The following is a 12,579-nucleotide window of genomic DNA, read 5'->3' on the forward strand; positions in this document are numbered from 1 at the left end:
ACATTTCCATTGATTGAAATACGAGACACTATTCTTGAGCCGGTGATCTGAACACCTCTCAATTTGACTGCAACAGACATTGGAGTGACGTTGCATATGTTTATGAGGTTCAGCGGAAGTGTTATTGGCAGTTGAAGTGGTAGATCTGTCACGCATGGGAACCATTGAATGTCACTTAAATCATGCATCGATATTGATACTTCTCTGTGCAATATTTATATTTGACTGGTTAAAAAGGTCCGGTTTAAATGAAGTTCAGGTCTATCCCGATTTTAACTGAAGAGTTATCTTTCCTTGCCAAAATTTCGCCGCCTGCTCTCTGGGAAGAAAAATCTTCCTGTTTATGCTGAAAATAATCAACTGATGAAAACTTACAAAAAGTAAGTTCGTTTCTGTTCCCCAACAATATTTTGATCATTCCTGACGCCGATAATGATTGTTCATTTAACTTGAATTAATATAATTAATATTACGTTTTTCGCCAAGGTTCTACACTGTAAACGGGAACTGGACCAAGGTGAAGGCTGTCCAAATGCTACTTGTGTAGCAACTTCTCATAGTTGGGTGTTTGGAGCAATGCTGAAAAAAGCGCTATAGAGGAATCATTATCATTTATCGGACTGAGCCAAAGTGACGTGAAACGTGGCCTTTCTAAGCACCGAAAGAGAAGCCGCTCTACTAAATGGTGCATAGATATTTTCAATCGATCTTCGTGGCACGTAGCCTAATTCTGGACAGACAACACAGATGAAGATGCCGACACACAGGCAGAGGAATGTTGTAATGATCACGTTTTTGTATTTACACAGACATAACTATCACGTGGAGTGAAAACCTGGTTGCACGTTAAACACTTGAGGTAGTTGTCTAGCCAAACTCTAACCATCTATCAGAAAGGAATTGTTTTCCTGTTCTTACGCTCATCACCAGATGCTTACAGGACATGAGAGATAACCATATTAAACACCGTGGACAATGATGTGATGAACTCCAGCCCAAACTCAGATTACAGACATATTGTTACAAAAATTGGGCCTTTTATAACAATTGACAGTTTTCCCCACCATTACCCACACATAAAGAACAAGCGATAATGGAAACAGACATTGTAATGATTTTAGCTGTTTTTATGTCAGACATGACAAAGTATCTTTCACTGTGTTTTCCTTACTAATGGCTGTTTTGAAATATATTCGGTAGATAGGCTCAGTCAACCGGAAGCGCCCCCAGAGGTTTTCGCCTGTCAATTACGACGTTACTATGTGCGACGAGACTCTGGTCGAAGCGCCAAGGCATGGTGATATCTTGGCTAGAGAGCAAAAATGCCACTGACAGTTACTGGTCAGGGCTGTAGGTTGAGTGGGAAAAACATTCATTGATCGATTTAGTTGATTGAACATGCAGCGACATTGTGGCCGAGATCTACTATAGACGGACTGGACACTCAGGTATGGCAGATGTGTGTGGGATGGGCTCCAAATACCTTGTCGTGGAAAATTAGTAGAAATAACATAAGCACATTAACGCTTCTATTCAATACCACTCAAGTTTATAACGATAGAATCGTACCTGAGAAACATTGGTTCCGTGCATTGTAGTTAAAGTCTGAAGTGACCCTTTAAAGGCAACCTTTAATACACAACACAGGAATAAGGTCAGTGGGCCGCTGTGTGGTGCTCTAAAACCATGCATTTATTTTACATACGAGTATCGGGGCATTGTTAACGTTAAAATCTCAGCCCAAGAGGCAACGGGCTACTTCTGAAACCCTAATTACAATACAGTGAACAGGTCGTGGGGAGACCCCGTAGACCGAGGTGCTCGGCTACATTATCGATCATATTATGTAATGGAACACAGATGAAATCACGATCAAACAGCAGAATATATCATCATATCGAGAAACGTATTTGTCAGTCCATGGCCTACATATTGGCTCCTTTCAGCACGGAGAAGATATTACACTGGTGCCACATGTTTCTACTGCAGATAAATATTCAAATTTGTATGATGAGCTCCGAAATAAATTTTCATGCAAAACAAATCAGTTGGACAACATCGCCGATTGCGCCAAAGCATTGAAACATTAGGCTAACGCTATCAACCGAAGGAAAGTCGTGCTGCATGGTGTGAAACGTTGATGAAGTATTACTTGTAACAGTAGATAAGTAAGCTGGTTGGCAAAAAATACGTCGCTATCAGCTCCGGATGTTCCTGTTCCACCTTTACCAGAGAGACTTGGTGGTTCATAGGAAGGTAGCGCCAGACTGGAAATGGGTACATGACCTACCTTGATTAGTTATTTGGTCCAGCTAGTCCAAGGGCTTGACCACATGGTGGGAGTCCCAAGAGAATGGCAAGTACAGTGATCACATAGCTACTGGGGATTGGTAGTGAGCCTGGAGAATCAGTCCCACCAGTGGATAACAGGAACACCAGTCAGATCTCACTCCGCTACTGGAACTGAGTTGCGGCCTATATTGAAACTGGTTGGCTCATAAACACCACCACTCAATCGATTATTGATCAGATTCCGGGCAGGCGGGCGTACGAGAGGCAGGAGTAGACAGCAGGACAGACCAGCAGGAGGGACCGGGGCACACTCGATAGCGAACCAAATTTAGATCCCGTTAATGCAAACACCCATGGGTCTGGGTTGAGATGTAGGAACTATTAGAAGTGATGGGATCATCGGACACATTGCTGGACATGATTGTCAGATTATCTAGAAACAAGATAGGTAATTTAACCCAAATGTTCCCCATCTTGTTGTTTGAAACAGTGAAAGGAATGTTCAAAGAACAGAAATGTTGGCATAATGGGCCTTGGTTTGGTTGTATGTGTATTAGCTGGTAGAAGATTGGTGTACATCAAGGGAAACCAGCTTTGAAGAGAATTAAGGGTCGATGTGATCAGAGAAACGTCTCAGTTGATAGAGCAGATGGGCGTTAAGGTGGCGTGATTACCATCTCTGAGTGATTTGAGTTTAACACCGCTTTGAACAGTTTTAGGGTTATGTCATGATGTTCCCGACGACTGACTGAAGTGATGCATTTTTTATGTGGTTGGTGAGTTCTTTGGTCTACTGTTGTATTGAAAACAACGAGCACGGCCGAAATGATCAGGAACTTAAGGTCATCGGATTCTGGCACGCCCAAGGGACCGAACTCTAGGCAGAGAATTACGGCGCTGTTGGTGAGGTGAGGTGAAATTGGGTTTTACGTCGTGCTTGAGAATATTTCTCTCATATGACGACGTACATGCGTGTGTATGTGTATGTGCGGCTGCTTGTACTAGCCCAGACTGAAGCTGGTTTTATAGTGCTAGCCCACTGAGATACCATGCTGCAGTGAAGCATGAATACCCCACTCAGACACATTATACTGACTCCGAGCCGACCAGTCCTTATTGTACCCATTAATGCCGAGCGCCAGACCCCTGTCTGGCGCTCGGCATTAATGGGTACAATAAGGACAAGTACCATATTTTAACGTCTTTTGGTATGACGCGGTCGGGATCGAACCCGCGACCTTCCGCTCTCCGGGTGGAGCGCTGTTGGTCCTCGTGTTGACATGACTGTCTGAATTAGGGCCACCATGGCACTAGCATGGCCAATTTCTTGAAAAAAATATCTTTTTGACTTGTTTCATGAAGGTCATTTTCCCCAATTGACAAGAATCCACAACTTGAAGCTTCGAAATGTTTTGGAAATCTGACTATGTTACGGCTGGTGTTTCCAGTTTCTCTCTGAAACCATGAGCGACCCCTCACACCCAGATAGTCATAACAACATGAAGCTACCATGATCACAAGTATGATACAAGGTCCTGGTACTGTGCAGTCATATCCGATACAGCGCGTGGCAATGTAGACTGATCGAGGACTTGGTAGGACATAGGTCTATAAGAGTGAGTAAGCTAGTTGGGTTTTACGCCGCCTTTACCAATATTCCAGAAATATCAGGGCGGGGGACACCAGAAATGGGCTTCACACATTGTACCCATGTAGGGAATCCGTGTAGGGAGTCTTCGGCGTGACGAGCGCACGCTTTAACCACTAGGCTACCCCACCGCCCCCAGGTCTATAAGAAATGGTAGGAGAAACGATCCAGGATGGTAGAACATAGGCATATATGCAATGATAGACGATATGATCCAGGTTGGTAGAATAAAGGTATATAAGCAATGGTTGGGGAAATTATCAAGGACAGTTGAACAATGGTATGTAAACAAGGATAAAACTGGAAAAAAGCAATGACTGATGAAAGCGACCGACACACTGCCATTCCGTCAACCGTGGTTGTTTCTATTCATTGGACACGTTATGGTTGGTTGTTTAACGCCACATAAAGCAATATTCCAGCAATATTCCAGCAATGTGGCGTCCGTCTGTAAATAGCGAGTTTGGAACAGAGTCTAGTTATCAACAGCATGAGCATCGATCAACGCAATTGGGATATGATGACATGTGTCAACCAAGTCAGCGAGCCTGACCACCCGATCCCGTTAGTCGCCTCTTACGACAAGCATGGGTTGATGAAGACCAACTCTAACCCGGATCTTCACGGGCTGACATGTAATGGAGTCCAACTGATCGTGCCGTGGAACTCGCTACAACTGGTACCTTGTGACCCTTCCGACGAAAACACTGACTGCAATCACCAAGCAACCGGTGTTCTAAACCCAGAAAAGACTGATCCTGTTTTCCAAAGTATTTATTATATATGGAAGAAGAGTATTAACATGGACATACGCCATTTTAATGAGCTCCCCAGGGAGGTAACCAAACGCAGACAAATTGCAGCAATGCAAATTAATCAAATGCGGTTCAGTGTTAGCGCTGATATTATGAAACAATATATTAGAACCGTAAAACAGCTGTTCCGTGTCAAACATCAATAACAAATCAGATCATTTATCATAATTCAATAAGTGCCCCCGCAGTGAGACCGGTATAAAACTCAGGCAACATTTTTAATTCTGTCTTTTTGGCGTGGAGTAGCAAGAGGTTTAACATCAAAGCTCCTTACACTGATAAGCGGTGTCACAGAGTACTAGTTGTTAAGGCAGCCAGTCGATGGCGGGAGGCGGCAGAATGCAAGGGAAAGACTATACTCCGGGGGAAATTAATTGCCGAGCGAGATGCAAGTCAACACGTACTTCACACGTGAAGAACAACGTATAAAGGATCTGATTGTAAACTAAAGGCTGATCTTATGGAACAAACATATGGTGACTGCTGTCATTTTTGGATGTGAAATGGTATGCAATTGTTCAGATGTCAATTTCAGTAACGTTCCTGTCAATTAAAATGCTAAAATGGGAACAATGAATAACGCAAATTAACCGAGCGAGCAAATGCCGTTTTATGCTACGTGAAGCAACATTTTAACTTGTCTGAGGTGAGTGAGTGAGTGAAAGAGTGGGTGGGTGAGTGAGTGGGTACCTGAGGCATTTGATAGTGAGCACGTGGAGAAAAACCCCGATATCGTCTGATATCGTAGACCACCTCTCTGCACAAAACAGGAAGTCAATGTTGCCAAAACGCGAAAGGGAGGTTGAGTGAGTTTATGTCGTTTTAGGCCGTAGTTAATTCTGGTAACTAATCTGTTCTCTCTTTGTGAGTGAGTAAATGGTGCTTTAAGCCGCATCAGCAATTTTGCAGCTATTGTTTGTGAGGCAAAGAAACATACTGATAACGATAGCACAAATGCATAGATATGTATCAATGACATGTACAGCACGCCCATTGCAACATATATCACAGATATGTATCAATGACATGTACAGCACGCCCATTGCAACATATATCATAGATATGTATCAATGGCATGTACAGCACGCCCATTGCAACATATATCATAGATATGTATCAATGACATGTACAGCACGCCCATTGCAACACATATCATAGATATGTATCAATGACATGTACAGCACGCCAATTGCAACATGTATCATAGATATGTATCAATGACATGTACAGCACGCCCATTGCAACATATATCATAGATATGTATCAATGGCATGTACAGCACGCCCATTGCAACATATATCATAGATATGTATCAATGACATGTACAGCACGCCCATTGCAACATATATCATAGATTTGTATCAATGGCATGTACAGCACGCCCATTACAACATATATCATAGATTTGTATCAATGGCATGTACAGCACGCCCATTGCAACATATATCATAGATATGTATCAATGACATGTACAGCACGCCCATTGCAACATATATCATAGATATGTATCAATGACATGTACAGCACGCCCATTGCAACACATATCATAGATATGTATCAATGACATGTACAGCACGCAAATTGCAACATGTATCATAGATATGTATCAATGACATGTACAGCACGCCCATTGCAACATATATCATAGATATGTATCAATGGCATGTACAGCACGCCCATTGCAACATATCTCAGGATTTCTAGTAGTTAAAGCGTTTGCTCGTCACGCCGAAGACCCGGGTTCGATTCTCCACATTGGTACAACATATAAGCCCATTTCTGGTGTCCCCCGACGTGATATTGCTGGAATATTGCTAAAAGCGGTGTAAAATAAACCTACTTTCTCACTGTAACATATCAGAGATACAGATATCCGAGCCTATGTTTGACGATGAGAACGGTGTCTTAAGACATAGATAACAGAGGCAATCTATGACGGCGAGAACAGTCTTGAGATATAGAAAGCTAAGACAACAGATACGGCAAACGTTTTCCCTTCTTCGCAAATGCCAATAACAGGCTATGTATGACGGCGAGAACAGTGTCTTAAGACATAGACATCAGAGCCTATGTTTGACGGCGGGAACTGTGTCTTGAGATATATATAACTGAGGCTATGTTTGACGGCGGGTATTGTGTCTTGAGATATATATAACAGAGGCTATGTTTGACGGCGGGAACTGTGTCTTGAGATATATATAACAGAGGCTATGTTTGACGGCGGCAACTGTGTCTTGAGACATATATAACAGAGGCTATGTTTGACGGCGAGAACAGTGTCTTTAGATATAGATAACAGAGGCTATGTATGACGGCGGGAACTGTGTCTTGAGATAATAGAGGCTATGTTTGACGGCGGGAACAGTGTCTTGAGATATAGATAAACAGAGGCTATGTATGACGGCGAGAACAGTGTCTTTAGATATAGATAACAGAGGCTATGTATGACGGCGGGAACTGTGTCTTGAGATAATAGAGGCTATGTTTGACGGCGGGAACAGTGTCTTGAGATATAGATAAACAGAGGCTATGTATGACGGCGAGAACAGTGTCTTTAGATATAGATAAACAGAGGCTATGTTTGACGGCGAGAATAGTGTCTTTAGATATAGATAAACAGAGGCTATGTATGACGGCGAGAACAGTGTCTTTAGATATAGTTAAACAGAGGCTATGTTTGACGGCGAGAACAGTGTCTTTAGATATAGATAAACAGAGGCTATGTATGACGGCGAGAACAGTGTCTTTAGATATAGATAAACAGAGGCTATGTTTGACGGCGGGAACTGTGTCTTTAGATATAGATAAACAGAGGCTTTGTATGACGGCGACAACAGTGTCTTGAGATATAGATAAACAGAGGCTATGTATGACGGCGAGAACAGTGTCTTGAGATATACATAACAGAGGCTATGTATGACGGCGAGAACAGTGTCTTGAGACATAGATAACAGAGGCTATGTATGACGGCGACAACAGTGTCTTGAGATATAGATAACAGAGGCTATGTATGACGGCGAGAACCGTGTCTTGAGACATAGATAACAGAGGCTATGTATTACGGCGAGAACAGTGTCTTGAGATATAGATAACAGAGGCTATGTATGACGGCGAGAACAGTGTCTTGAGATATAGATAAACAGAGGCTATGTATGACGGCGAGAACAGTGTCTTGAGATATACATAACAGAGGCTATGTATGACGGCGAGAACGGTGTCTTGAGACATAGATAACAGAGGCTATGTATGACGGCGAGAACGGTGTCTTGAGACATAGATAACAGAGGCTATGTTTGACGGCGGGTACTGTGTCTTGAGATATAGATAAACAGAGGCTATGTATGACGGCGACAACAGTGTCTTGAGATATAGATAACAGAGGCTATGTATGACGGCGAGAACCGTGTCTTGAGACATAGATATCAGAGGCTATGTATGACGGCGAGAACGGTGTCTTGAGATATAGATAACAGAGGCTATGTATGACGGCGACAACAGTGTCTTGAGATATAGATAACAGAGGCTATGTATGATGGCGGGAACAGTGTCTTGAGACATAGATAAACAGAGGCTATGTATGACGGCGAGAACCGTGTCTTGAGACATAGATAACAGAGGCTATGTACGACGGCGGGAACAGTGTCTTGAGATATAGATAAACAGAGGCTATGTATGACGGCGGGAACAGTGTCTTAAGATAAAGATAAACAGAGGCTATGTATGACGGCGACAACAGTGTCTGGAGACATAGATATCAGAGCCTATGTATGACGGCGAGAACAGTGTCTTGAGACATAGATAAACAGAGGCTATGTATGACGGCGACAACAGTGTCTTGAGATATAGATAACAGAGCCTATGTATGACGGCGAGAACGGTGTCTTGAGACATAGATAAACAGAGGCTATGTATGACGGCGACAACAGTGTCTGGAGACATAGATATCAGAGCCTATGTATGACGGCGACAACAGTGTCTTGAGACATAGATAAACAGAGGCTATGTATGACGGCGACAACAGTGTATGGAGACATAGATATCAGAGCCTATGTATGACGGCGAGAACGGTGTCTTGAGACATAGATAAACAGAGGCTATGTATGACGGCGACAACAGTGTCTGGAGACATAGATATCAGAGCCTATGTATGACGGCGACAACAGTGTCTTGGGACATAGACAGCGACTCACATCAAGGTCACTCACTGTAACAAGTCTATCCACTGTCACAACCAAAGTGGAATACGGCGACATATTAAGCCCCGGAATCCACAGGGGTTAGGAACAAGCGAATCCAATGAATGTCGGCATGAATCCGGCTTAAAATATCGACAGCAGGGAATGCAATCAGCACATTTCATGATTCTCACGCTTACATGAAATTACTTATGCTTGTTCACGTAAGAGAAACGTGAAAACCTTTCATGAACCATACATCATTTGCAACTTCGCCGACGACGAGAACGTCAAGACCCGTGCCTCCGTCTGATTCATTTTGACACCAGCCACATTACATGCAGCGACGTCTACAAACAGGGTATGTTGCAAGGCAAGCAGTATGTGGAAATGCCAGCTCCACACACCACACCATCAATCATACTCATCAGCAGTGTCGTGGACGGAACATAGGTGTCTCCACTTCAACTCTCTCGTAACAAATGACGTCTCTTCAAGAGAGTTCTCCTCTCATTACAGGTCATCAGATAGACTTAGTCATCTGCTAGCCCAATCCAACAGGTCAACTCTGCGGTCAACTTGGCGTTCAAGGAGGTTGTTGACATTCTGAGCACAAGAACACAAAGGATTCCACACTTTCACTTAATGAGGTTGGGCGAATAGTTAGTTGTCCATCAGCAAAACAAATGAGGATTATTAGGGTTGACCGTGTGGTCAGAACCACGTCTAATTGTCATTGTTCATCAATGTTGGGCTGATGATACTGAAACCTGTGAACACACCGAGGAAACGAGAATTTCATGTTGCTTAATTTGTGAATCTGCCATTGGTATTCTAGAAAACCTTTCAGTAATCGGTCTTGGGTTTCAGGTTCGTAGAATATATTCAAGCGGAACTCAAAACTTTTTTACAAGGGAACAGTATTATAACTATCTTGGCAAACACTTGACTAATTATACAAATGTTTTACACGGACAATATTTGAAACTTCCAGTTCAAACAACCAATGTAATGGTATCATAAGTATTACTGAAGGGGTCGTTGTCGGCACAGGTGCTACAGATGTGTTCCCCGGCTACGTTTCAGCTTACAGAAATGTACTCTTATACAGAAACGTACCCGGTATCCGAACGGCGGACAAGTCCATATTACGCAAACCAAAACCGAAACTGTATCTTGTTATTCCCGTTCAGCTGGTTGTGAGTGGTATTGTGCATCGCGAAATATTCGTTACTGTGTCCGCTCGTTTCTCATGTGAGGTGAGGTGAGGTGAGGTGAAATTGGGTTTTACGTCGTGCTTTAGAATATTTCGCTCATATGACGACGTGCATGCATGTTCATGTGTATGTGCGGCTGCTTGTACTAGCCCAGACTTAAGCTGGTTTTATATATAAGTGCCAGCCCACTGATATACCATGCCGCAGTGAAGTATGAATACCCCACTCAGACACATTATACTGACTCCGAGCCGACCAGTCCTTGTTGTACCCATTAATGCCGAGCGCCAGGCAGGAACCAACAAGTACCATATTTTAACGTCTTTTGGTATGACGCTGTCGGGGATCGAACCCGCGACCTTCCGCTCTACGGGCGGAAGCTCTAACCACTACACCACGGAGGCGGTCTCGTTTCTCATGTAACGCAATCAAATACATGTACATCTAATACAGCAGTATGATCGTTCCGATCAAGAAAACGTCACAACACTGAATGGCCTCTTCCTTGGATACGTTTCTGCAATCTGATTTTGGCTGGGGTACACATCTGTAGTACCCGACAACGACCGACAACGACCGACAACGACCTCTTCACCACAAGTACTCGTGGATCTGTGGAGGCTGCTATGTACATGGATTGTATACAATCGTACTGACAGACGCGTACTCAAACAAAATCATCAGGATTACCGCACCAATAAACTATACACACAATTACACCGAGATAAACAGAACCCATACATGCAGTACTGAACGCTCTGCTTCAGGGAATATTTGATGTAAAACCTCATGACCTGAAATAGTCATCAGTGTTGTACTCTGGCTGGTAAAATAAACCACGGCCCTTTATAGTTCGCTGAGAGTCTGGGTTTACACCGACCAGGAGTGGTAGCATCTGTGTGGGGGTACAACAGCGGAGCGGCAGGGCAACCGTACTTGTCCTTTGATGGTGAACCGACGGTTTCGTAATGTTGTATGACAGTGTGACCTTGACCTTGAGTACTGATAGGCATACTACCGGAAATCCCTACTTGGGACAAGGACACAGGTACACCCCCTCCTAAGGGAATGCTCACACTGTAATACCAACCCGTATTGAAAAACAACATCGCAGTAGCAAATCGCAATGTCGTTCATGCAACTGCCCCCCGGAAGACTTCCCTCCACACCGTTACACCAAAGTCACTTGAAACATGTTAAATGTCATCGAACGACAAAACGGAAATTGTAACCTGTTCATTAAAAAGAATAGACCAGTGAAGATCCGGGTTAGAATTGATCTTCAGTAACCCATGCTTGTCTCCCCGTAAAGATCCGGGTTAGAATTGATCTTCAGAAACCCATGCTTGTCGTAAGAAGCGACAAACGGGATCGGGTGGTCAGGCTCGCTGACTTGGTTGACACGTGACAGCATATCCCAATTGCGTAGATCGATGCTCATGCTGTTGATCACTGGATTATCTGGTCCAGCCGATTATTTACAGGCGGACGCCATATAGCTGGAATATTGATGAGTGCAGTGTAAAGTAAAATTCACTAAACACTCGGTCATAAAAGTATTACGTATGATGTTACATAATTAATCACAAAATATAGTTATAAGAATGCACGTTGTCAATATGCAACTAAAATATTGGTACTCAAAGCCCGGTCCTCGAGAGAAGGTAGTAGATTGAAGGTATCATTTGCTTGATGATATGAAAAAAGAAAACCCCAGTAATTTTACAATTTCCCGAAATTGATCATGCATGTTCCCACAACAGAACCACAGTAAGCCACGACCAGGATTATACATTTAACACTGTGTATAATGTCACGAACATACAAACAACGCGTGCAAACCGATTACGGACGCTCGGGTTTCATAACATAAGTCATTCGTAAATGACAACTTGACGCCGTTACCATCAAGTACACAGCCAGATACGATGGTGTTTGTAAATATTTCTGGCAGCATATGGGCCATATAACTGACAGTAATCGTCCTGCAGATGCCGTTATGACTCAGAACAATTCGGAACCGATCATATATGTGAGCTCATCCAATGCAACATGTAGCCGAATATGGTTCCAGTGCAAAATGGCCAAAGATTCTTCCATGCGTTCTGAGACCGGGTTCTATTTCTGTCAATCGGTGTCCAAGATGTGATATACTTTAAAGCTGCGAAAACTTCACTTGACCTTCATCGCTTACTCTTGAACAGGCATAAATATTTTAGGCGACTTAGAAATTCCTGATTATTATTTAACTGAAATAATTTGAAATCAGATCGAATTTCAAAGTAATTACTTCCTATATTTCGAAATTGAACCTTAACTCAGAATTATACAAACGAAGGAAGAGAAAATGCGCACTCGGAACCCAATTTAGTTGTCGAAACAATGAAAGAAAAACACCTTCAAGGCCGTGACGATTTTTATGGTCGATTTGC

At 43.0% G+C, this 12,579-nt stretch overlaps 1 protein-coding gene across 10 annotated transcripts in view; it reads right to left on the reverse strand.

Annotated features, from left to right (window-relative positions):
- LOC124256097 (calmodulin-A-like) overlaps positions 1–12,579 on the reverse strand; it is a 173,306-nt gene that overhangs the window by 59,683 nt on the left and 101,044 nt on the right. Inside the window, exon 1 of one of the 10 annotated variants that reach the window (XM_046690035.1) lies at positions 2,291–2,445. The exons of the other annotated variants lie outside the window; for them this stretch is intronic. The gene's annotated coding sequence lies outside the window, so the exon portion shown is untranslated. Of the gene's footprint in view, positions 1–2,290; positions 2,446–12,579 lie in introns of those variants that run through there. 10 annotated transcript variants of the gene reach the window in all.

The sequence above is a fragment of the Haliotis rubra genome, unplaced genomic scaffold, assembly GCF_003918875.1.
Source record: "Haliotis rubra isolate DU_JTF1 unplaced genomic scaffold, ASM391887v1 Scf618, whole genome shotgun sequence".
In the NCBI taxonomy this organism is placed as follows: domain Eukaryota; kingdom Metazoa; phylum Mollusca; class Gastropoda; order Lepetellida; family Haliotidae; genus Haliotis; species Haliotis rubra.